Raw genomic sequence first — 27,536 nt, 5'->3', positions numbered from 1 at the left:
GCATTTTTAAATGTCAGCAGAATTCTGAGAACAATGGAAGAGTTCCGAAGCATTTTTAAACTTCAGCGGAATTCCGAGAACAATGGAAGAGTTACAAAGCATTTTTAAACATCAGCGGATTTCCGAGAACAATGGAAGAGTTCTGAAGCATTTTTAAACGTCAGCGGAATTTTGAAAACAATGGAAGATTTCCGAAGCATTTTTAAACGTCAGCGGAATGCCGAGAACAATGGAAGATTTCCGTAGCATTTTTAAACGTCAGCGGAATTCTGAGAACAATGGAAGAGTTCCGAAGCATTTTTAAACATCAGCGGAATGTCGAGAACAATGCAAGATTTCCGAAGCATTTTTATATGTCAGCGGAATTCCGAGAACAATGGAAGAGTACCGAAGCATTTTTAAATGTCAGCGGAATTCTGAGAACAATTGAAGAGTTCCGAAGCATTTTTAAACGTCAGCGGAATGCCGAGAACAATGCAAGATTTCTGAAGCATTTTTATATGTCAGCGGAATTCCGAGAACAATGGAAGAGTTCCGAAGCATTTTTAAACGTCAGCAGAATTCCGAGAACAATGGAAGAGTACCGAAGCATTTTAAAACTTCAGCAGAATTCCAAGAACAATGGAAGAGTTCCGAAGCATTTTTAAATGTCAGCGGAATTCCGAGAACAATGGAAAAGTTCCGAAGCATTTTTAAACGTCAGCGGAATTCCGAGAACAATGGAAGAGTCCTGAAGCATTTTTAAGAGTCAGCGGAATTTTGAAAACAATGGAAGATTTCCGAAGCATTTTTAAATGTCAGCGGAATTCTGAGAACAATGGAAGAGTTCCGAAGCATTTTTAAACTTCAGCAGAATCCGAGAACAATGGAAGGGTTCCGAAGCATTTTTAAACTTCAGCGGAATTTGGAGAACAATGGAAGAGTTCCGAAGTATTTTTAAAAGTCAGCGGAATTTCGAGAACAATGGAAGAGTTCCGAAGCATTTTTAAACGTCAGCAGAATTCCGAGAACAATGGAAGAGTTCCCATGCATTTTTAAATGTCAGCAGAATTCTGAGAACAATGGAAGAGTTCCGAAGCATTTTTAAACTTCAGCGGAATTCCGAGAACAATGGAAGAGTTACAAAGCATTTTTAAACATCAGCGGATTTCCGAGAACAATGGAAGAGTTCTGAAGCATTTTTAAACGTCAGCGGAATTTTGAAAACAATGGAAGATTTCCGAAGCATTTTTAAACGTCAGCGGAATTCTGAGAACAATGGAAGAGTTCCGAAGCATTTTTAAACTTCAGCAGAATTCCGAGAACAATGGAAGAGTTCCGAGGTATTTTTAAACTTCAGCGGAATTCTGAGAACAATGGAAGAGTTCCGAAGCATGTTTAAACTTCAGCAGAATTCCGAGAGCAATGGAAGAGTTCCAAAGCATTTTAAAAGTTCATCAAAATTCCGAGAACAATTGAAGAGTTCCGAAGCATTTTTAAACGTCAGCGGAATGCCGAGAACAATGCAAGATTTCCGAAGCATTTTTATATGTCAGCGGAATTCCGAGAACAATGGAAGAGTACCGAAGCATTTTTAAACGTCAGCGGAATTCTGAGAACAATGGAAGAGTTCCGAAGCATTTTTAAACTTCAGCAGAATTCCGAGAACAATGGAAGAGTTTCGAAGCATTTTTAAACTTCAACGGAATTTCGAGAACAATGGAAGAGTTCCAAAGCATTTTTAAACGTCAGCAGAATTCCGAGAACAATGTAAGAGTTCTGAAGCATTTTTAAACTTCAGCAGAATTCCGAGAGCAATGGAAGAGTTCCAAAGCATTTTAAAAGTTCAGCAGAATTCCGAGAACAATTGAACAGTTCCGAAGCATTTTTAAACGTCAGCGGAATTGCGAGAACAATGGAAGAGTTCTAAAGCATTTTTAAACATCAGCGGAATTCCGAGAACAATGGAAGAGTTCCGAAGCATTTTTAAACGTCAGTGGAATTCCGAGAACAATGGAAGACTTCCGATGCATTTTTAAACGTCAGCGGAATTCCGAGAACAATGGAAGAGTTCTGAAGCATTTTTAAGAGTCAGCGGAATTTTGAAAACAATGGAAGATTTCCGAAGCATTTTTAAATGTCAGCGGAATTCTGAGAACAATGGAAGAGTTCCGAAGCATTTTTAAACTTCAGCAGAATTCCGAGAACAATGGAAGGGTTCCGAAGCATTTTAAAACTTCAGCAGAATTCCAAGAACAATGGAAGAGTTCCGAAGCATTTTTAAATGTCAGCGGAATTCCGAGAACAATGGAAGAGTTCCGAAGCATTTTTAAACGTCAGCGGAATTCCGAGAACAATGGAAGAGTTCTGAAGCATTTTTAAGAGTCAGCGGAATTTTGAAAACAATGGAAGATTTCCGAAGCATTTTTAAACGTCAGCGGAATTCTGAGAACAATGGAAGAGTTCTGAAGCATTTTTAAACGTCAGCGGAATTTTGAAAACAATGGAAGATTTCCGAAGCATTTTTAAATGTCAGCGGAATTCCGAGAACAATGGAAGAGTTTCGAAGCATTTTTAAACTTCAACGGAATTCCAAGAACAATGGAAGAGTTCCGAAGCATTTTTAAACGTCAGCGGAATTCCGAGAACAATGGAAGAGTTCCGAAGCATTTTTAAACGTCAGCAGAATTCTGAGAACAATGGAAAAGTTCTGAAGCATTTTTAAACGTCAGCGGAATTTTGAGAACAACGGAAGAGTTCCGAAGCATTTTTAAAATTCAGCGGCATTCCGAGAACAATGGAAGAGTTGTGAAGCATTTTTAAACGTCAGCGGAATTCCGAGAACAATGGAAGAGTTCCGAAGCATTTTTAAACGTCAGCAGAATTCTGAGAACAATGGAAGAGTTCTGAAGCATTTTTAAACTTCAGCAGAATTCCGAGAACAATGGAAGAGTTCCGAAGCATTTTTAAACTTCAGCGGAATTCCGAGAACAATGTAAGAGATTTTAAGCATTTTTAAACTTCAGCGGAATTCTGAGAACAATGGAAGAGTTCTGAAGCATTTTTAAACTTCAGCAGAATTCCGAGAACAATGGAAGAGTTCCGAAGCATTTTTAAACTTCAGCGGAATTCCGAGAACAATGTAAGAGATTTTAAGCATTTTTAAACTTCAGCGGAATTCCGGGAACAATAGAAAAGTTCCGAAGCATTTTTAAAATTCACACGAATTCCGAGAATAATGGAAGAGTTCACATGAATTTTTAAACTTCAGCAGAATTCCTAGAACAATGGAAGAGTTCCGAAGCATTTTTAAACTTCAGTGGAATTCCGAGAACAATGGAAGAGTTCCGAAGAATTTTAAAACGTCAGTGGAATTCCGAGAACAATGGAAGAGTACCGAAGCATTTTAAAACGTCATCGGAATTCCGAGAACAATGGAAGAGTTCCGAAGCATTTTTAAACTTCAGCGGAATTACGAGAACAATGGAATAGATTTTAAGCATTTTTAAACTTTAGCGGAATTCCGAGAACAATAGAATAGTTCCGAAGCATTTTTAAACTTCACCCGAATTCCGAGAGCAATGGAAGAGTTCCATAGCATTTTAAAAGTTCAGCAGAATTCCGAGAACAATTGAAGAGTTCCGAAGCATTTTTAAACGTCAGCGGAATGCCGAGAACAATGGAAGATTTCCGTAGCATTTTTAAACGTCAGCGGAATTCTGAGAACAATGGAAGAGTTCCGAAGCATTTTTAAACATCAGCGGAATGTCGAGAACAATGCAAGATTTCCGAAGCATTTTTATATGTCAGCGGAATTCCGAGAACAATGGAAGAGTTCCGAAGCATTTTTAAACGTCAGCAGAATTCCGAGAACAATGGAAGAGTACCGAAGCATTTTAAAACTTCAGCAGAATTCCAAGAACAATGGAAGAGTTCCGAAGCATTTTTAAATGTCAGCGGAATTCCGAGAACAATGGAAAAGTTCCGAAGCATTTTTAAACGTCAGCGGAATTCCGAGAACAATGGAAGAGTCCTGAAGCATTTTTAAGAGTCAGCGGAATTTTGAAAACAATGGAAGATTTCCGAAGCATTTTTAAATGTCAGCGGAATTCTGAGAACAATGGAAGAGTTCCGAAGCATTTTTAAACTTCAGCAGAATCCGAGAACAATGGAAGGGTTCCGAAGCATTTTTAAACTTCAGCGGAATTTGGAGAACAATGGAAGAGTTCCGAAGTATTTTTAAAAGTCAGCGGAATTTCGAGAACAATGGAAGAGTTCCGAAGCATTTTTAAACGTCAGCAGAATTCCGAGAACAATGGAAGAGTTCCCATGCATTTTTAAATGTCAGCAGAATTCTGAGAACAATGGAAGAGTTCCGAAGCATTTTTAAACTTCAGCGGAATTCCGAGAACAATGTAAGAGATTTTAAGCATTTTTAAACTTCAGCGGAATTCCGGGAACAATAGAAAAGTTCCGAAGCATTTTTAAAATTCACACGAATTCCGAGAATAATGGAAGAGTTCACATGAATTTTTAAACTTCAGCAGAATTCCTAGAACAATGGAAGAGTTCCGAAGCATTTTTAAACTTCAGTGGAATTCCGAGAACAATGGAAGAGTTCCGAAGAATTTTAAAACGTCAGTGGAATTCCGAGAACAATGGAAGAGTACCGAAGCATTTTAAAACGTCATCGGAATTCCGAGAACAATGGAAGAGTTCCGAAGCATTTTTAAACTTCAGCGGAATTACGAGAACAATGGAATAGATTTTAAGCATTTTTAAACTTTAGCGGAATTCCGAGAACAATAGAATAGTTCCGAAGCATTTTTAAACTTCACCCGAATTCCGAGAGCAATGGAAGAGTTCCATAGCATTTTAAAAGTTCAGCAGAATTCCGAGAACAATTGAAGAGTTCCGAAGCATTTTTAAACGTCAGCGGAATGCCGAGAACAATGGAAGATTTCCGTAGCATTTTTAAACGTCAGCGGAATTCTGAGAACAATGGAAGAGTTCCGAAGCATTTTTAAACATCAGCGGAATGTCGAGAACAATGCAAGATTTCCGAAGCATTTTTATATGTCAGCGGAATTCCGAGAACAATGGAAGAGTTCCGAAGCATTTTTAAACGTCAGCAGAATTCCGAGAACAATGGAAGAGTACCGAAGCATTTTAAAACTTCAGCAGAATTCCAAGAACAATGGAAGAGTTCCGAAGCATTTTTAAATGTCAGCGGAATTCCGAGAACAATGGAAAAGTTCCGAAGCATTTTTAAACGTCAGCGGAATTCCGAGAACAATGGAAGAGTCCTGAAGCATTTTTAAGAGTCAGCGGAATTTTGAAAACAATGGAAGATTTCCGAAGCATTTTTAAATGTCAGCGGAATTCTGAGAACAATGGAAGAGTTCCGAAGCATTTTTAAACTTCAGCAGAATCCGAGAACAATGGAAGGGTTCCGAAGCATTTTTAAACTTCAGCGGAATTTGGAGAACAATGGAAGAGTTCCGAAGTATTTTTAAAAGTCAGCGGAATTTCGAGAACAATGGAAGAGTTCCGAAGCATTTTTAAACGTCAGCAGAATTCCGAGAACAATGGAAGAGTTCCCATGCATTTTTAAATGTCAGCAGAATTCTGAGAACAATGGAAGAGTTCCGAAGCATTTTTAAACTTCAGCGGAATTCCGAGAACAATGGAAGAGTTACAAAGCATTTTTAAACATCAGCGGATTTCCGAGAACAATGGAAGAGTTCTGAAGCATTTTTAAACGTCAGCGGAATTTTGAAAACAATGGAAGATTTCCGAAGCATTTTTAAACGTCAGCGGAATTCTGAGAACAATGGAAGAGTTCCGAAGCATTTTTAAACTTCAGCAGAATTCCGAGAACAATGGAAGAGTTCCGAGGTATTTTTAAACTTCAGCGGAATTCTGAGAACAATGGAAGAGTTCCGAAGCATGTTTAAACTTCAGCAGAATTCCGAGAGCAATGGAAGAGTTCCAAAGCATTTTAAAAGTTCATCAGAATTCCGAGAACAATTGAAGAGTTCCGAAGCATTTTTAAACGTCAGCGGAATGCCGAGAACAATGCAAGATTTCCGAAGCATTTTTATATGTCAGCGGAATTCCGAGAACAATGGAAGAGTACCGAAGCATTTTTAAACGTCAGCGGAATTCTGAGAACAATGGAAGAGTTCCGAAGCATTTTTAAACTTCAGCAGAATTCCGAGAACAATGGAAGAGTTTCGAAGCATTTTTAAACTTCAACGGAATTTCGAGAACAATGGAAGAGTTCCGAAGCATTTTTAAACATCAGCGGAATTCCGAGAACAATGGAAGAGTTCCGAAGCATTTTTAAACGTCAGTGGAATTCCGAGAACAATGGAAGACTTCCGATGCATTTTTAAACGTCAGCGGAATTCCGAGAACAATGGAAGAGTTCTGAAGCATTTTTAAGAGTCAGCGGAATTTTGAAAACAATGGAAGATTTCCGAAGCATTTTTAAATGTCAGCGGAATTCTGAGAACAATGGAAGAGTTCCGAAGCATTTTTAAACTTCAGCAGAATTCCGAGAACAATGGAAGGGTTCCGAAGCATTTTTAAACTTCAGCGGAATTTGGAGAACAATGGAAGAGTTCCAAAGTATTTTTAAAAGTCAGCGGAATTTCGAGAACAATGGAAGAGTTGTGAAGCATTTTTAAACGTCAGCGGAATTCCGAGAACAATGGAAGAGTTCTGAAGCATTTTTAAACTTCAGCAGAATTCCGAGAGCAATGGAAGAGTTCCAAAGCATTTTAAAAGTTCAGCAGAATTCCGAGAACAATTGAACAGTTCTGAAGCATTTTTAAACGTCAGCGGAATTGCGAGAACAATGGAAGAGTTCTAAAGCATTTTTAAACATCAGCGGAATTCCGAGAACAATGGAAGAGTTCCGAAGCATTTTTAAACGTCAGCGGAATTCCGAGAACAATGGAAGAGTTCCGAAGCATTTTTAAACTTCAGCAGAATTCCGAGAACAATGGAAGAGTTTCGAAGCATTTTTAAACTTCAACGGAATTTCGAGAACAATGGAAGAGTTCCGAAGCATTTTTAAACGTCAGCAGAATTCCGAGAACAATGTAAGAGTTCTGAAGCATTTTTAAACTTCAGCAGAATTCCGAGAGCAATGGAAGAGTTCCAAAGCTTTTTAAAAGTTCAGCAGAATTCCGAGAACAATTGAACAGTTCCGAAGCATTTTTAAACGTCAGCGGAATTGCGAGAACAATGGAAGAGTTCTAAAGCATTTTTAAACATCAGCGGAATTCCGAGAACAATGGAAGAGTTCCGAAGCATTTTTAAACGTCAGCGGAATTCCGAGAACAATGGAAGAGTTCCGAAGCATTTTTAAACGTCAGCGGAATTCCGAGAACAATGGAAGAGTTCTGAAGCATTTTTAAACGTCAGCGGAATTTTGAAAACAATGGAAGATTTCCGTAGCATTTTTAAACGTCAGCGGAATTCTGAGAACAATGGAAGAGTTCCGAAGCATTTTTAAACATCAGCGGAATGTCGAGAACAATGCAAGATTTCCGAAGCATTTTTATATGTCAGCGGAATTCCGAGAACAATGGAAGAGTACCGAAGCATTTTTAAATGTCAGCGGAATTCTGAGAACAATGGAAGAGTTCCGAAGCATTTTTAAACTTCAGCGGAATTCCGAGAACAATGGAAGAGTTCCAAAGCATTTTTAAACGTCAGCGGAATTCCGAGAACAATGGAAGAGTTCTGAAGCATTTTTAAACGTCAGCGGAATTTTGAAAACAATGTAAGATTTCCGAAGCATTTTTAAACTTCAGCGGAATTCCGAGAAAAATGGAAGAGTTCCAAAGCATTTTAAAAGTTCAGCAGAATTCCGAGAACAATTGAAGAGTTCCGAAGCATTTTTAAACGTCAGCGGAATGCCGAGAACAATGCAAGATTTCCGAAGCATTTTTAAACGTCAGCAGAATTCCGAGAACAATGGAAGAGTACCGAAGCATTTTAAAACTTCAGCAGAATTCCAAGAACAATGGAAGAGTTCCGAAGCATTATTAAACGTCAGCGGAATTCCGAGAACAATGGAAGAGTTGTGAAGCATTTTTAAACGTCATCGGAATTCCGAGAACAATGGAAGTGTTTCGAAGCATTTTTAAACTTCAACGGAATTCCGAGAACAATGGAAGAGTTCTAAAGCATTTTTAAGCGTCAGCGGAATTTTGAAAACAATGGAAGATTTCCGAAGCATTTTTAAACGTCAGCGGAATTCTGAGAACAATGGAAGAGTTCCGAAGCATTTTTAAACTTCAGCAGAATTCCGAGAACAATGGAAGGGTTCCAAAGCATTTTTAAACTTCAGCGGAATTTGGAGAACAATGGAAGAGTTCCGAAGCATTTTTAAAAGTCAGCGGAATTCCGAGGACAATGGAAGAGTTGTGAAGCATTTTTAAACGTCATCGGAATTCCGAGAACAATGGAAGATTTCCGAAGCATTTTTAAACGTCAGCGGAATTCTGAGAACAATGGAAGAGTTCTGAAGCATTTTTAAACTTCAGCAGAATTCCGAGAACAATGGAAGAGTTCCGAAGCATTTTTAAACTTCAGCGGAATTCCGAGAACAATGTAAGAGATTTTAAGCATTTTTAAACTTCAGCGGAATTCCGAGAACAATAGAAGAGTTCCGAAGCATTTTTAAAATTCACATGAATTCCGAGAATAATGGAAGAGTTCAGATGAATTTTTAGACTTCAGCAGAATTCCTAGAACAATGGAAGAGTTCCGAAGCATTTTTAATTGTCAGCGGAATTCCGAGAACAATGGAAGAGTACCGAAGCATTTTAAAACGTCATCGGAATTCCGAGAACAATGGAAGAGTTCCGAAGCATTTTTAAACTTCAGCGGAATTACGAGAACAATGGAAGAGTTCCGAAGCATTTTTAAAAATGAGCAGAATTACGAGAACAATGGAAGAGATTTTAAGCATTTTTAAACTTCAGCGGAATTCCGAGAACAATAGAAGAGTTCCGAAGCATTTTTAAACTTCACCTGAATTCCGAGAGCAATGGAAGAGTTCCATAGCATTTTAAAAGTTCAGCAGAATTCCGAGAACAATTGAAGAGTTCCGAAGCATTTTTAAACGTCAGCGGAATGCCGAGAACAATACAAGATTTCCGAAGCATTTTTATATGTCAGCGGAATTCCGAGAACAATGGAAGAGTTCTGAAGCATTTTTAAACGTCAGCGGAATTTTGAAAACAATGGAAGATTTCCGAAGCATTTTTAAATGTCAGCGGAATTCCGAGAACAATGGAAGAGTTTCGAAGCATTTTTAAACTTCAATGGAATTCCGAGAACAATGGAAGAGTTCCGAAGCATTTTTAAACGTCAGCGGAATTCCGAGAACAAGGAAAGAGTTGCGAAGCATTATTAAACGTCAGCGGAATTCCGAGAACAATGGAAGAGTTCTGAAGCATTTTTAAACTTCAGCAGAATTCCGAGAACAATGGAAGAGTTTCGAAGCATTTTTAAACTTCAACGGAATTCCGAGAACAATGGAAGAGTTCAGAAGCATTTTTAAACGTCAGCGGAATTCCGAGAACAATGGAAGAGTTCCGAAGCATTTTTAAACGTCAGCAGAATTCTGAGAACAATGGAAAAGTTCTGAAGCATTTTTAAACGTCAGCGGAATTTTGAAAACAATGGAAGATTTCCGAAGCATTTTTAAACGTCAGCGGAATTCTGAGAACAATGGAAGAGTTCTGAAGCATTTTTAAACTTCAGCAGAATTCCGAGAACAATGGAAGAGTTCCGAAGCATTTTTAAACTTCAGCGGAATTCCGAGAACAATGTAAGAGATTTTAAGCATTTTTAAACTTCAGCGGAATTCCGAGAACAATAGAAAAGTTCCGAAGCATTTTTAAAATTCACACGAATTGCGAGAATAATGGAAGAGTTCCGAAGAATTTTTAAACGTTAGCGGAATTCCGAGAACAATGGAAGAGTACCGAAGCATTTTAAAACGTCATCGGAATTCCGAGAACAATGGAAGAGTTCCGAAGCATTTTTAAACGTCAGCGGAATTCCGAGAACAATGCAAGATTTCCGAAGCATTTTTATATGTCAGCGGAATTCCGAGAACAATGGAAGAGTTCCGAAGCATTTTTAAACGTCAGCGGAATTCCGAGAACAATGGAAGAGTTCCGAAGCATTTTTAAGCGTCAGCAGAATTCCGAGAACAATGGAAGAGTACCGAAGCATTTTAAAACTTCAGCAGAATTCCAAGAACAATGGAAGAGTTCCGAAGCATTTTTAAACGTCAGCGGAATTCCGAGAACAATGGAAGAGTTCCGAAGCATTTTTAAACGTCAGCGGAATTCCGAGAACAATGGAAGAGTTCTGAAGCATTTTTAAGAGTCAGCGGAATTTTGAAAACAATGGAAGATTTCCGAAGCATTTTTAAATGTCAGCAGAATTCCGAGAAAAATGGAAGGGTTCCGAAGCATTTTTAAACTTCAGCGGAATTTGGAGAACAATGGAAGAGTACCGAAGCATTTTAAAACTTCAGCAGAATTCCAAGAACAATGGAAGAGTTCCGAAGCATTTTTAAACGTCAGCGGAATTCCGAGAACAATGGAAGAGTTCCGAAGCATTTTTAAAAGTTCAGCAGAATTCCGAGAACAATTGAAGAGTTCCGAAGCATTTTTAAACGTCAGCGGAATGCCGAGAACAATGGAAGAGTTCCGAAGCATTTTTAAACGTCAGCAGAATTCCGAGAACAATGGAAGAGTACCGAAGCATTTTTAAACGTCAGCGGAATTCTGAGAACAATGGAAGAGTTTCGAAGCATTTTTAAACTTCAGCAGAATTCCGAGAACAATGGAAGAGTTCCGAAGCATTTTTAAACTTCAACGGAATTTCGAGAACAATGGAAGAGTTCCGAAGCATTTTTAAACGTCAGCAGAATTCCGAGAACAATGTAAGAGTTCTGAAGCATTTTTAAACTTCAGCAGAATTCTGAGAGCAATGGAAGAGTTCCAAAGCATTTTAAAAGTTCAGCAGAATTCCGAGAACAATTGAAGAGTTCTGAAGCATTTTTAAACGTCAGCGGAATGCCGAGAACAATGCAAGATTTCCGAAGCATTTTTATATGTCAGCGGAATTCCGAGAACAAAGGAAGAGTACCGAAGCATTTTTAAACGTCAGCGGAATTCTGAGAACAATGGAAGAGTTTCGAAGCATTTTTAAACTTCAACGGAATTCCGAGAACAATGGAAGAGTTCCGAAGCATTTTTAAACGTCAGCGGAATTCCGAGAACAATGAAAGAGTTGCGAAGCATTATTAAACGTCAGCGGAATTCCGAGAACAATGAAAGAGTTGTGAAGCATTTTTAAACGTCATCGGAATTCCGAGAACAATGGAAGAGTTTCGAAGCATTTTTAAACTTCAACGGAATTCCGAGAACAATGGAAGAGTTCTGAAGCATTTTTAAGCGTCAGCGGAATTTTGAAAAAATGGAAGATTTCCGAAGCATTTTTAAACGTCAGCGGAATTCTGAGAACAATGGAAGAGTTCCGAAGCATTTTTAAACTTCAGCAGAATTCCGAGAACAATGGAAGGGTTCCAAAGCATTTTTAAACTTCAGCGTAATTTGGAGAACAATGGAAGAGTTCCGAAGCATTTTTAAAAGTCAGCGGAATTCCGAGAACAATGGAAGAGTTGTGAAGCATTTTTAAACGTCATCGGAATTCCGAGAACAATGGAAGATTTCCGAAGCATTTTTAAACGTCAGCGGAATTCTGAGAACAATGGAAGAGTTCTGAAGCATTTTTAAACTTCAGCAGAATTCCGAGAACAATGGAAGAGTTCCGAAGCATTTTTAAACTTCAGCGGAATTACGAGAACAATGTAAGAGATTTTAAGCATTTTTAAACTTCAGCGGAATTCCGAGAACAATAGAAGAGTTCCGAAGCATTTTTAAAATTCACATGAATTCCGAGAATAATGGAAGAGTTCAGATGAATTTTTAGACTTCAGCAGAATTCCTAGAACAATGGAAGAGTTCCGAAGCATTTTTAATTGTCAGCGGAATTCCGAGAACAATGGAAGAGTACCGAAGCATTTTAAAACGTCATCGGAATTCCGAGAACAATGGAAGAGTTCCGAAGCATTTTTAAACTTCAGCGGAATTACGAGAACAATGGAAGAGTTCCGAAGCATTTTTAAACATGAGCAGAATTACGAGAACAATGGAAGAGATTTTAAGCATTTTTAAACTTCAGCGGAATTCCGAGAACAATAGAAGACTTCCGAAGCATTTTTAAACTTCACCTGAATTCCGAGAGCAATGGAAGAGTTCCATAGCATTTTAAAAGTTCAGCAGAATTCCGAGAACAATTGAAGAGTTCCGAAGCATTTTTAAACGTCAGCGGAATGCCGAGAACAATACAAGATTTCCGAAGCATTTTTATATGTCAGCGGAATTCCGAGAACAATGGAAGAGTACCGAACAATTTTTAAACGTCAGCGGAATTCCGAGAACAATGGAAGAGTTCCGAAGCATTTTTAAATGTCAGCGGAATTCCGAGAACAATGGAAGAGTTCCGAAGCATTTTTAAGCGTCAGCAGAATTCCGAGAACAATGGAAGAGTACCGAAGCATTTTAAAACTTCAGCAGAATTCCAAGAACAATGGAAGAGTTCCGAAGCATTTTTAAACGTCAGCGGAATTCCGAGAACAATGGAAGAGTTCCGAAGCATTTTTAAACGTCAGCGGAATTCCGAGAACAATGGAAGAGTTCTGAAGCATTTTTAAGAGTCAGCGGAATTTTGAAAACAATGGAAGATTTCCGAAGCATTTTTAAATGTCAGCAGAATTCCGAGAAAAATGGAAGGGTTCCGAAGCATTTTTAAACTTCAGCGGAATTTGGAGAACAATGGAAGAGTACCGAAGCATTTTAAAACTTCAGCAGAATTCCAAGAACAATGGAAGAGTTCCGAAGCATTTTTAAACGTCAGCGGAATTCCGAGAACAATGGAAGAGTTCCGAAGCATTTTTAAAAGTTCAGCAGAATTCCGAGAACAATTGAAGAGTTCCGAAGCATTTTTAAACGTCAGCGGAATGCCGAGAACAATGGAAGAGTTCCGAAGCATTTTTAAACGTCAGCAGAATTCCGAGAACAATGGAAGAGTACCGAAGCATTTTTAAACGTCAGCGGAATTCTGAGAACAATGGAAGAGTTTCGAAGCATTTTTAAACTTCAGCAGAATTCCGAGAACAATGGAAGAGTTCCGAAGCATTTTTAAACTTCAACGGAATTTCGAGAACAATGGAAGAGTTCCGAAGCATTTTTAAACGTCAGCAGAATTCCGAGAACAATGTAAGAGTTCTGAAGCATTTTTAAACTTCAGCAGAATTCTGAGAGCAATGGAAGAGTTCCAAAGCATTTTAAAAGTTCAGCAGAATTCCGAGAACAATTGAAGAGTTCTGAAGCATTTTTAAACGTCAGCGGAATGCCGAGAACAATGCAAGATTTCCGAAGCATTTTTATATGTCAGCGGAATTCCGAGAACAAAGGAAGAGTACCGAAGCATTTTTAAACGTCAGCGGAATTCTGAGAACAATGGAAGAGTTTCGAAGCATTTTTAAACTTCAACGGAATTCCGAGAACAATGGAAGAGTTCCGAAGCATTTTTAAACGTCAGCGGAATTCCGAGAACAATGAAAGAGTTGCGAAGCATTATTAAACGTCAGCGGAATTCCGAGAACAATGAAAGAGTTGTGAAGCATTTTTAAACGTCATCGGAATTCCGAGAACAATGGAAGAGTTTCGAAGCATTTTTAAACTTCAACGGAATTCCGAGAACAATGGAAGAGTTCTGAAGCATTTTTAAGCGTCAGCGGAATTTTGAAAAAATGGAAGATTTCCGAAGCATTTTTAAACGTCAGCGGAATTCTGAGAACAATGGAAGAGTTCCGAAGCATTTTTAAACTTCAGCAGAATTCCGAGAACAATGGAAGGGTTCCAAAGCATTTTTAAACTTCAGCGGAATTTGGAGAACAATGGAAGAGTTCCGAAGCATTTTTAAAAGTCAGCGGAATTCCGAGAACAATGGAAGAGTTGTGAAGCATTTTTAAACGTCATCGGAATTCCGAGAACAATGGAAGATTTCCGAAGCATTTTTAAACGTCAGCGGAATTCTGAGAACAATGGAAGAGTTCTGAAGCATTTTTAAACTTCAGCAGAATTCCGAGAACAATGGAAGAGTTCCGAAGCATTTTTAAACTTCAGCGGAATTACGAGAACAATGTAAGAGATTTTAAGCATTTTTAAACTTCAGCGGAATTCCGAGAACAATAGAAGAGTTCCGAAGCATTTTTAAAATTCACATGAATTCCGAGAATAATGGAAGAGTTCAGATGAATTTTTAGACTTCAGCAGAATTCCTAGAACAATGGAAGAGTTCCGAAGCATTTTTAATTGTCAGCGGAATTCCGAGAACAATGGAAGAGTACCGAAGCATTTTAAAACGTCATCGGAATTCCGAGAACAATGGAAGAGTTCCGAAGCATTTTTAAACTTCAGCGGAATTACGAGAACAATGGAAGAGTTCCGAAGCATTTTTAAACATGAGCAGAATTACGAGAACAATGGAAGAGATTTTAAGCATTTTTAAACTTCAGCGGAATTCCGAGAACAATAGAAGACTTCCGAAGCATTTTTAAACTTCACCTGAATTCCGAGAGCAATGGAAGAGTTCCATAGCATTTTAAAAGTTCAGCAGAATTCCGAGAACAATTGAAGAGTTCCGAAGCATTTTTAAACGTCAGCGGAATGCCGAGAACAATACAAGATTTCCGAAGCATTTTTATATGTCAGCGGAATTCCGAGAACAATGGAAGAGTACCGAACAATTTTTAAACGTCAGCGGAATTCCGAGAACAATGGAAGAGTTCCGAAGCATTTTTAAATGTCAGCGGAATTCCGAGAACAATGGAAGAGTTCTGAAGCATTTTTAAACGTCAGCGGAATTTTGAAAACAATGGAAGATTTCTGAAGCATTTTTAAATGTCAGCGGAATTCCGAGAACAATGGAAGAGTTTCGAAGCATTTTTAAACTTCAACGGAATTCCGAGAACAATGGAAGAGTTCCGAAGCATTTTTAAACGTCAGCGGAATTCCGAGAACAAGGAAAGAGTTGCTAAGCATTATTAAACGTCAGCGGAATTCCGAGAACAATGGAAGAGTTCTGAAGCATTTTTAAACTTCAGCAGAATTCCGAGAACAATGGAAGAGTTTCGAAGCATTTTTAAACTTCAACGGAATTCCGAGAACAATGGAAGAGTTCAGAAGCATTTTTAAACGTCATCGGAATTCCGAGAACAATGGAAGAGTTCCGAAGCATTTTTAAACGTCAGCAGAATTCTGAGAACAATGGAAAAGTTCTGAAGCATTTTTAAACGTCAGCGGAATTTTGAAAACAATGGAAGATTTCCGAAGCATTTTTAAACGTCAGCGGAATTCTGAGAACAATGGAAGAGTTCTGAAGCATTTTTAAACTTCAGCAGAATTCCGAGAACAATGGAAGAGTTCCGAAGCATTTTTAAACTTCAGCGGAATTCCGAGAACAATGTAAGAGATTTTAAGCATTTTTAAACTTCAGCGGAATTCCGAGAACAATAGAAAAGTTCCGAAGCATTTTTAAAATTCACACGAATTGCGAGAATAATGGAAGAGTTCCGAAGAATTTTTAAATGTCAGCGGAATTCCGAGAACAATGCAAGATTTCCGAAGCATTTTTATATGTCAGCGGAATTCCGAGAACAATGGAAGAGTTCCGAAGCATTTTTAAACGTCAGCGGAATTCCGAGAACAATGGAAGAGTTCCGAAGCATTTTTAAGCGTCAGCAGAATTCCGAGAACAATGGAAGAGTACCGAAGCATTTTAAAACTTCAGCAGAATTCCAAGAACAATGGAAGAGTTCCGAAGCATTTTTAAACGTCAGCGGAATTCCGAGAACAATGGAAGAGTTCCGAAGCATTTTTAAACGTCAGCGGAATTCCGAGAACAATGGAAGAGTTCTGAAGCATTTTTAAGAGTCAGCGGAATTTTGAAAACAATGGAAGATTTCCGAAGCATTTTTAAATGTCAGCAGAATTCCGAGAAAAATGGAAGGGTTCCGAAGCATTTTTAAACTTCAGCGGAATTTGGAGAACAATGGAAGAGTACCGAAGCATTTTAAAACTTCAGCAGAATTCCAAGAACAATGGAAGAGTTCCGAAGCATTTTTAAACGTCAGCGGAATTCCGAGAACAATGGAAGAGTTCCGAAGCATTTTTAAAAGTTCAGCAGAATTCCGAGAACAATTGAAGAGTTCCGAAGCATTTTTAAACGTCAGCGGAATGCCGAGAACAATGGAAGAGTTCCGAAGCATTTTTAAACGTCAGCAGAATTCCGAGAACAATGGAAGAGTACCGAAGCATTTTTAAACGTCAGCGGAATTCTGAGAACAATGGAAGAGTTTCGAAGCATTTTTAAACTTCAGCAGAATTCCGAGAACAATGGAAGAGTTCCGAAGCATTTTTAAACTTCAACGGAATTTCGAGAACAATGGAAGAGTTCCGAAGCATTTTTAAACGTCAGCAGAATTCCGAGAACAATGTAAGAGTTCTGAAGCATTTTTAAACTTCAGCAGAATTCTGAGAGCAATGGAAGAGTTCCAAAGCATTTTAAAAGTTCAGCAGAATTCCGAGAACAATTGAAGAGTTCTGAAGCATTTTAAAACGTCAGCGGAATGCCGAGAACAATGCAAGATTTCCGAAGCATTTTTATATGTCAGCGGAATTCCGAGAACAAAGGAAGAGTACCGAAGCATTTTTAAACGTCAGCGGAATTCTGAGAACAATGGAAGAGTTCTGAAGCATTTTTAAATTTCAGCGGAATTCCGAGAACAATGAAAGAGTTGCGAAGCATTATTAAACGTCAGCGGAATTCCGAGAACAATGGAAGAGTTCTGAAGCATTTTTAAACTTCAGCAGAATTCTGAGAACAATGGAAGAGTTTCGAAGCATTTTTAAACTTCAACGGAATTCCGAGAACAATGGAAGAGTTCCGAAGCATTTTTAAACGTCAGCGGAATTCCGAGAACAATGAAAGAGTTGCGAAGCATTATTAAACGTCAGCGGAATTCCGAGAACAATGAAAGAGTTGTGAAGCATTTTTAAACGTCATCGGAATTCCGAGAACAATGGAAGAGTTTTGAAGCATTTTTAAACTTCAACGGAATTCCGAGAACAATGGAAGAGTTCTGAAGCATTTTTAAGCGTCAGCGGAATTTTGAAAACAATGGAAGATTTCCGAAGCATTTTTAAACGTCAGCGGAATTCTGAGAACAATGGAAGAGTTCCGAAGCATTTTTAAACTTCAGCAGAATTCCGAGAACAATGGAAGGGTTCCGAAGCATTTTTAAACTTCAGCGGAATTTGGAGAACAATGGAAGAGTTCCGAAGCATTTTTAAAAGTCAGCGGAATTCCGAGAACAATGGAAGAGTTGTGAAGCATTTTTAAACGTCATCGGAATTCCGAGAACAATGGAAGATTTCCGAAGCATTTTTAAATGTAAGCGGAATTCTGAGAACAATTGAAGAGTTCCGAAGCATTTTTAAACGTCAGCGGAATGCCGAGAACAATGCAAGATTTCCGAAGCATTTTTATATGTCAGCGGAATTCCGAGAACAATGGAAGAGTTCCGAAGCATTTTTAAACGTCAGCAGAATTCCGAGAACAATGGAAGAGTACCGAAGCATTTTAAAACTTCAGCAGAATTCCAAGAACAATGGAAGAGTTCCGAAGCATTTTTAAATGTCAGCGGAATTCCGAGAACAATGGAAAAGTTCCGAAGCATTTTTAAACGTCAGCGGAATTCCGAGAACAATGGAAGAGTCCTGAAGCATTTTTAAGAGTCAGCGGAATTTTGAAAACAATGGAAGATTTCCGAAGCATTTTTAAATGTCAGCGGAATTCTGAGAACAATGGAAGAGTTCCGAAGCATTTTTAAACTTCAGCAGAATCCGAGAACAATGGAAGGGTTCCGAAGCATTTTTAAACTTCAGCGGAATTTGGAGAACAATGGAAGAGTTCCGAAGTATTTTTAAAAGTCAGCGGAATTTCGAGAACAATGGAAGAGTTCCGAAGCATTTTTAAACGTCAGCAGAATTCCGAGAACAATGGAAGAGTTCCCATGCATTTTTAAATGTCAGCAGAATTCTGAGAACAATGGAAGAGTTCCGAAGCATTTTTAAACTTCAGCGGAATTCCGAGAACAATGGAAGAGTTACAAAGCATTTTTAAACATCAGCGGATTTCCGAGAACAATGGAAGAGTTCTGAAGCATTTTTAAACGTCAGCGGAATTTTGAAAACAATGGAAGATTTCCGAAGCATTTTTAAACGTCAGCGGAATTCTGAGAACAATGGAAGAGTTCCGAAGCATTTTTAAACTTCAGCAGAATTCCGAGAACAATGGAAGAGTTCCGAGGTATTTTTAAACTTCAGCGGAATTCTGAGAACAATGGAAGAGTTCCGAAGCATGTTTAAACTTCAGCAGAATTCCGAGAGCAATGGAAGAGTTCCAAAGCATTTTAAAAGTTCATCAGAATTCCGAGAACAATTGAAGAGTTCCGAAGCATTTTTAAACGTCAGCGGAATGCCGAGAACAATGCAAGATTTCCGAAGCATTTTTATATGTCAGCGGAATTCCGAGAACAATGGAAGAGTACCGAAGCATTTTTAAACGTCAGCGGAATTCTGAGAACAATGGAAGAGTTCCGAAGCATTTTTAAACTTCAGCAGAATTCCGAGAACAATGGAAGAGTTTCGAAGCATTTTTAAACTTCAACGGAATTTCGAGAACAATGGAAGAGTTCCGAAGCATTTTTAAACGTCAGCAGAATTTCGAGAACAATGTAAGAGTTCTGAAGCATTTTTAAACTTCAGCAGAATTCCGAGAGCAATGGAAGAGTTCCAAAGCATTTTAAAAGTTCAGCAGAATTCCGAGAACAATTGAACAGTTCCGAAGCATTTTTAAACGTCAGCGGAATTGCGAGAACAATGGAAGAGTTCTAAAGCATTTTTAAACATCAGCGGAATTCCGAGAACAATGGAAGAGTTCCGAAGCATTTTTAAACGTCAGTGGAATTCCGAGAACAATGGAAGACTTCCGATGCATTTTTAAACGTCAGCGGAATTCCGAGAACAATGGAAGAGTTCTGAAGCATTTTTAAGAGTCAGCGGAATTTTGAAAACAATGGAAGATTTCCGAAGCATTTTTAAATGTCAGCGGAATTCTGAGAACAATGGAAGAGTTCCGAAGCATTTTTAAATGTCAGCGGAATTCTGAGAACAATTGAAGAGTTCCGAAGCATTTTTAAACGTCAGCGGAATGCCGAGAACAATGCAAGATTTCCGAAGCATTTTTATATGTCAGCGGAATTCCGAGAACAATGGATGAGTTCCGAAGCATTTTTAAACGTCAGCAGAATTCCGAGAACAATGGAAGAGTACCGAAGCATTTTAAAACTTCAGCAGAATTCCAAGAACAATGGAAGAGTTCCGAAGCATTTTTAAATGTCAGCGGAATTCCGAGAACAATGGAAAAGTTCCGAAGCATTTTTAAACGTCAGCGGAATTCCGAGAACAATGGAAGAGTCCTGAAGCATTTTTAAGAGTCAGCGGAATTTTGAAAACAATGGAAGATTTCCGAAGCATTTTTAAATGTCAGCGGAATTCTGAGAACAATGGAAGAGTTCCGAAGCATTTTTAAACTTCAGCAGAATCCGAGAACAATGGAAGGGTTCCGAAGCATTTTTAAACTTCAGCGGAATTTGGAGAACAATGGAAGAGTTCCGAAGTATTTTTAAAAGTCAGCGGAATTTCGAGAACAATGGAAGAGTTCCGAAGCATTTTTAAACGTCAGCAGAATTCCGAGAACAATGGAAGAGTTCCCATGCATTTTTAAATGTCAGCAGAATTCTGAGAACAATGGAAGAGTTCCGAAGCATTTTTAAACTTCAGCGGAATTCCGAGAACAATGGAAGAGTTACAAAGCATTTTTAAACATCAGCGGATTTCCGAGAACAATGGAAGAGTTCTGAAGCATTTTTAAGCGTCAGCGGAATTTTGAAAACAATGGAAGATTTCCGAAGCATTTTTAAACGTCAGCGGAATTCTGAGAACAATGGAAGAGTTCCGAAGCATTTTTAAACTTCAGCAGAATTCCGAGAACAATGGAAGGGTTCCGAAGCATTTTTAAACTTCAGCGGAATTTGGAGAACAATGGAAGAGTTCCGAAGCATTTTTAAAAGTCAGCGGAATTCCGAGAACAATGGAAGAGTTGTGAAGCATTTTTAAACGTCATCGGAATTCCGAGAACAATGGAAGATTTCCGAAGCATTTTTAAATGTAAGCGGAATTCTGAGAACAATTGAAGAGTTCCGAAGCATTTTTAAACGTCAGCGGAATGCCGAGAACAATGCAAGATTTCCGAAGCATTTTTATATGTCAGCGGAATTCCGAGAACAATGGAAGAGTTCCGAAGCATTTTTAAACGTCAGCAGAATTCCGAGAACAATGGAAGAGTACCGAAGCATTTTAAAACTTCAGCAGAATTCCAAGAACAATGGAAGAGTTCCGAAGCATTTTTAAATGTCAGCGGAATTCCGAGAACAATGGAAAAGTTCCGAAGCATTTTTAAACGTCAGCGGAATTCCGAGAACAATGGAAGAGTCCTGAAGCATTTTTAAGAGTCAGCGGAATTTTGAAAACAATGGAAGATTTCCGAAGCATTTTTAAATGTCAGCGGAATTCTGAGAACAATGGAAGAGTTCCGAAGCATTTTTAAACTTCAGCAGAATCCGAGAACAATGGAAGGGTTCCGAAGCATTTTTAAACTTCAGCGGAATTTGGAGAACAATGGAAGAGTTCCGAAGTATTTTTAAAAGTCAGCGGAATTTCGAGAACAATGGAAGAGTTCCGAAGCATTTTTAAACGTCAGCAGAATTCCGAGAACAATGGAAGAGTTCCCATGCATTTTTAAATGTCAGCAGAATTCTGAGAACAATGGAAGAGTTCCGAAGCATTTTTAAACTTCAGCGGAATTCCGAGAACAATGGAAGAGTTACAAAGCATTTTTAAACATCAGCGGATTTCCGAGAACAATGGAAGAGTTCTGAAGCATTTTTAAACGTCAGCGGAATTTTGAAAACAATGGAAGATTTCCGAAGCATTTTTAAACGTCAGCGGAATTCTGAGAACAATGGAAGAGTTCCGAAGCATTTTTAAACTTCAGCAGAATTCCGAGAACAATGGAAGAGTTCCGAGGTATTTTTAAACTTCAGCGGAATTCTGAGAACAATGGAAGAGTTCCGAAGCATGTTTAAACTTCAGCAGAATTCCGAGAGCAATGGAAGAGTTCCAAAGCATTTTAAAAGTTCATCAGAATTCCGAGAACAATTGAAGAGTTCCGAAGCATTTTTAAACGTCAGCGGAATGCCGAGAACAATGCAAGATTTCCGAAGCATTTTTATATGTCAGCGGAATTCCGAGAACAATGGAAGAGTACCGAAGCATTTTTAAACGTCAGCGGAATTCTGAGAACAATGGAAGAGTTCCGAAGCATTTTTAAACTTCAGCAGAATTCCGAGAACAATGGAAGAGTTTCGAAGCATTTTTAAACTTCAACGGAATTTCGAGAACAATGGAAGAGTTCCGAAGCATTTTTAAACGTCAGCAGAATTTCGAGAACAATGTAAGAGTTCTGAAGCATTTTTAAACTTCAGCAGAATTCCGAGAGCAATGGAAGAGTTCCAAAGCATTTTAAAAGTTCAGCAGAATTCCGAGAACAATTGAACAGTTCCGAAGCATTTTTAAACGTCAGCGGAATTGCGAGAACAATGGAAGAGTTCTAAAGCATTTTTAAACATCAGCGGAATTCCGAGAACAATGGAAGAGTTCCGAAGCATTTTTAAACGTCAGTGGAATTCCGAGAACAATGGAAGACTTCCGATGCATTTTTAAACGTCAGCGGAATTCCGAGAACAATGGAAGAGTTCTGAAGCATTTTTAAGAGTCAGCGGAATTTTGAAAACAATGGAAGATTTCCGAAGCATTTTTAAATGTCAGCGGAATTCTGAGAACAATGGAAGAGTTCCGAAGCATTTTTAAATGTCAGCGGAATTCTGAGAACAATTGAAGAGTTCCGAAGCATTTTTAAACGTCAGCGGAATGCCGAGAACAATGCAAGATTTCCGAAGCATTTTTATATGTCAGCGGAATTCCGAGAACAATGGATGAGTTCCGAAGCATTTTTAAACGTCAGCAGAATTCCGAGAACAATGGAAGAGTACCGAAGCATTTTAAAACTTCAGCAGAATTCCAAGAACAATGGAAGAGTTCCGAAGCATTTTTAAATGTCAGCGGAATTCCGAGAACAATGGAAAAGTTCCGAAGCATTTTTAAACGTCAGCGGAATTCCGAGAACAATGGAAGAGTCCTGAAGCATTTTTAAGAGTCAGCGGAATTTTGAAAACAATGGAAGATTTCCGAAGCATTTTTAAATGTCAGCGGAATTCTGAGAACAATGGAAGAGTTCCGAAGCATTTTTAAACTTCAGCAGAATCCGAGAACAATGGAAGGGTTCCGAAGCATTTTTAAACTTCAGCGGAATTTGGAGAACAATGGAAGAGTTCCGAAGTATTTTTAAAAGTCAGCGGAATTTCGAGAACAATGGAAGAGTTCCGAAGCATTTTTAAACGTCAGCAGAATTCCGAGAACAATGGAAGAGTTCCCATGCATTTTTAAATGTCAGCAGAATTCTGAGAACAATGGAAGAGTTCCGAAGCATTTTTAAACTTCAGCGGAATTCCGAGAACAATGGAAGAGTTACAAAGCATTTTTAAACATCAGCGGATTTCCGAGAACAATGGAAGAGTTCTGAAGCATTTTTAAACGTCAGCGGAATTTTGAAAACAATGGAAGATTTCCGAAGCATTTTTAAACGTCAGCGGAATTCTGAGAACAATGGAAGAGTTCCGAAGTATTTTTAAACTTCAGCAGAATTCCGAGAACAATGGAAGAGTTCCGAGGTATTTTTAAACTTCAGCGGAATTCTGAGAACAATGGAAGAGTTCCGAAGCATGTTTAAACTTCAGCAGAATTCCGAGAGCAATGGAAGAGTTCCAAAGCATTTTAAAAGTTCATCAGAATTCCGAGAACAATTGAAGAGTTCCGAAGCATTTTTAAACGTCAGCGGAATGCCGAGAACAATGCAAGATTTCCGAAGCATTTTTATATGTCAGCGGAATTCCGAGAACAATGGAAGAGTACCGAAGCATTTTTAAACGTCAGCGGAATTCTGAGAACAATGGAAGAGTTCCGAAGCATTTTTAAACTTCAGCAGAATTCCGAGAACAATGGAAGAGTTTCGAAGCATTTTTAAACTTCAACGGAATTTCGAGAACAATGGAAGAGTTCCGAAGCATTTTTAAACGTCAGCAGAATTTCGAGAACAATGTAAGAGTTCTGAAGCATTTTTAAACTTCAGCAGAATTCCGAGAGCAATGGAAGAGTTCCAAAGCATTTTAAAAGTTCAGCAGAATTCCGAGAACAATTGAACAGTTCCGAAGCATTTTTAAACGTCAGCGGAATTGCGAGAACAATGGAAGAGTTCTAAAGCATTTTTAAACATCAGCGGAATTCCGAGAACAATGGAAGAGTTCCGAAGCATTTTTAAACGTCAGTGGAATTCCGAGAACAATGGAAGACTTCCGATGCATTTTTAAACGTCAGCGGAATTCCGAGAACAATGGAAGAGTTCTGAAGCATTTTTAAGAGTCAGCGGAATTTTGAAAACAATGGAAGATTTCCGAAGCATTTTTAAATGTCAGCGGAATTCTGAGAACAATGGAAGAGTTCCGAAGCATTTTTAAACTTCAGCAGAATTCCGAGAACAATGGAAGGGTTCCGAAGCATTTTTAAACTTCAGCGGAATTTGGAGAACAATGGAAGAGTTCCAAAGTATTTTTAAAAGTCAGCGGAATTTCGAGAACAATGGAAGAGTTGTGAAGCATTTTTAAACGTCAGCGGAATTCCGAGAACAATGGAAGAGTTCTGAAGCATTTTTAAACTTCAGCAGAATTCCGAGAGCAATGGAAGAGTTCCAAAGCATTTTAAAAGTTCAGCAGAATTCCGAGAACAATTGAACAGTTCTGAAGCATTTTTAAACGTCAGCGGAATTGCGAGAACAATGGAAGAGTTCTAAAGCATTTTTAAACATCAGCGGAATTCCGAGAACAATGGAAGAGTTCCGAAGCATTTTTAAACGTCAGCGGAATTCCGAGAACAATGGAAGAGTTCCGAAGCATTTTTAAACTTCAGCAGAATTCCGAGAACAATGGAAGAGTTTCGAAGCATTTTTAAACTTCAACGGAATTTCGAGAACAATGGAAGAGTTCCGAAGCATTTTTAAACGTCAGCAGAATTCCGAGAACAATGTAAGAGTTCTGAAGCATTTTTAAACTTCAGCAGAATTCCGAGAGCAATGGAAGAGTTCCAAAGCTTTTTAAAAGTTCAGCAGAATTCCGAGAACAATTGAACAGTTCCGAAGCATTTTTAAACGTCAGCGGAATTGCGAGAACAATGGAAGAGTTCTAAAGCATTTTTAAACATCAGCGGAATTCCGAGAACAATGGAAGAGTTCCGAAGCATTTTTAAACGTCAGCGGAATTCCGAGAACAATGGAAGAGTTCCGAAGCATTTTTAAACGTCAGCGGAATTCCGAGAACAATGGAAGAGTTCTGAAGCATTTTTAAACGTCAGCGGAATTTTGAAAACAATGGAAGATTTCCGTAGCATTTTTAAACGTCAGCGGAATTCTGAGAACAATGGAAGAGTTCCGAAGCATTTTTAAACATCAGCGGAATGTCGAGAACAATGCAAGATTTCCGAAGCATTTTTATATGTCAGCGGAATTCCGAGAACAATGGAAGAGTACCGAAGCATTTTTAAATGTCAGCGGAATTCTGAGAACAATGGAAGAGTTCCGAAGCATTTTTAAACTTCAGCGGAATTCCGAGAACAATGGAAGAGTTCCAAAGCATTTTTAAACGTCAGCGGAATTCCGAGAACAATGGAAGAGTTCTGAAGCATTTTTAAACGTCAGCGGAATTTTGAAAACAATGTAAGATTTCCGAAGCATTTTTAAACTTCAGCGGAATTCCGAGAAAAATGGAAGAGTTCCAAAGCATTTTAAAAGTTCAGCAGAATTCCGAGAACAATTGAAGAGTTCCGAAGCATTTTTAAACGTCAGCGGAATGCCGAGAACAATGCAAGATTTCCGAAGCATTTTTAAACGTCAGCAGAATTCCGAGAACAATGGAAGAGTACCGAAGCATTTTAAAACTTCAGCAGAATTCCAAGAACAATGGAAGAGTTCCGAAGCATTATTAAACGTCAGCGGAATTCCGAGAACAATGGAAGAGTTGTGAAGCATTTTTAAACGTCATCGGAATTCCGAGAACAATGGAAGAGTTTCGAAGCATTTTTAAACTTCAACGGAATTCCGAGAACAATGGAAGAGTTCTGAAGCATTTTTAAGCGTCAGCGGAATTTTGAAAACAATGGAAGATTTCCGAAGCATTTTTAAACGTCAGCGGAATTCTGAGAACAATGGAAGAGTTCCGAAGCATTTTTAAACTTCAGCAGAATTCCGAGAACAATGGAAGGGTTCCAAAGCATTTTTAAACTTCAGCGGAATTTGGAGAACAATGGAAGAGTTCCGAAGCATTTTTAAAAGTCAGCGGAATTCCGAGGACAATGGAAGAGTTGTGAAGCATTTTTAAACGTCATCGGAATTCCGAGAACAATGGAAGATTTCCGAAGCATTTTTAAACGTCAGCGGAATTCTGAGAACAATGGAAGAGTTCTGAAGCATTTTTAAACTTCAGCAGAATTCCGAGAACAATGGAAGAGTTCCAAAGCATTTTTAAACTTCAGCGGAATTCCGAGAACAATAGAAGAGTTCCGAAGCATTTTTAAAATTCACATGAATTCCGAGAATAATGGAAGAGTTCAGATGAATTTTTAGACTTCAGCAGAATTCCTAGAACAATGGAAGAGTTCCGAAGCATTTTTAATTGTCAGCGGAATTCCGAGAACAATGGAAGAGTACCGAAGCATTTTAAAACGTCATCGGAATTCCGAGAACAATGGAAGAGTTCCGAAGCATTTTTAAACTTCAGCGGAATTACGAGAACAATGGAAGAGTTCCGAAGCATTTTTAAACATGAGCAGAATTACGAGAACAATGGAAGAGATTTTAAGCATTTTTAAACTTCAGCGGAATTCCGAGAACAATAGAAGAGTTCCGAAGCATTTTTAAACTTCACCTGAATTCCGAGAGCAATGGAAGAGTTCCATAGCATTTTAAAAGTTCAGCAGAATTCCGAGAACAATTGAAGAGTTCCGAAGCATTTTTAAACGTCAGCGGAATGCCGAGAACAATACAAGATTTCCGAAGCATTTTTATATGTCAGCGGAATTCCGAGAACAATGGAAGAGTTCTGAAGCATTTTTAAACGTCAGCGGAATTTTGAAAACAATGGAAGATTTCCGAAGCATTTTTAAATGTCAGCGGAATTCCGAGAACAATGGAAGAGTTTCGAAGCATTTTTAAACTTCAATGGAATTCCGAGAACAATGGAAGAGTTCCGAAGCATTTTTAAACGTCAGCGGAATTCCGAGAACAAGGAAAGAGTTGCGAAGCATTATTAAACGTCAGCGGAATTCCGAGAACAATGGAAGAGTTCTGAAGCATTTTTAAACTTCAGCAGAATTCCGAGAACAATGGAAGAGTTTCGAAGCATTTTTAAACTTCAACGGAATTCCGAGAACAATGGAAGAGTTCAGAAGCATTTTTAAACGTCAGCGGAATTCCGAGAACAATGGAAGAGTTCCGAAGCATTTTTAAACGTCAGCAGAATTCTGAGAACAATGGAAAAGTTCTGAAGCATTTTTAAACGTCAGCGGAATTTTGAAAACAATGGAAGATTTCCGAAGCATTTTTAAACGTCAGCGGAATTCTGAGAACAATGGAAGAGTTCTGAAGCATTTTTAAACTTCAGCAGAATTCCGAGAACAATGGAAGAGTTCCGAAGCATTTTTAAACTTCAGCGGAATTCCGAGAACAATGTAAGAGATTTTAAGCATTTTTAAACTTCAGCGGAATTCCGAGAACAATAGAAAAGTTCCGAAGCATTTTTAAAATTCACACGAATTGCGAGAATAATGGAAGAGTTCCGAAGAATTTTTAAACGTTAGCGGAATTCCGAGAACAATGGAAGAGTACCGAAGCATTTTAAAACGTCATCGGAATTCCGAGAACAATGGAAGAGTTCCGAAGCATTTTTAAACGTCAGCGGAATTCCGAGAACAATGCAAGATTTCCGAAGCATTTTTATATGTCAGCGGAATTCCGAGAACAATGGAAGAGTTCCGAAGCAT

This window comes from Phyllobates terribilis, unplaced genomic scaffold (genome assembly GCF_046119375.1).
Source record: "Phyllobates terribilis strain yellow unplaced genomic scaffold, ASM4611937v1 Scaffold_22__1_contigs__length_20350403, whole genome shotgun sequence".
NCBI classification, from domain to species: domain Eukaryota; kingdom Metazoa; phylum Chordata; class Amphibia; order Anura; family Dendrobatidae; genus Phyllobates; species Phyllobates terribilis.
The sequence above is the reverse complement of the archived record's forward strand: the minus strand, read 5'-3'. Positions refer to the sequence as shown.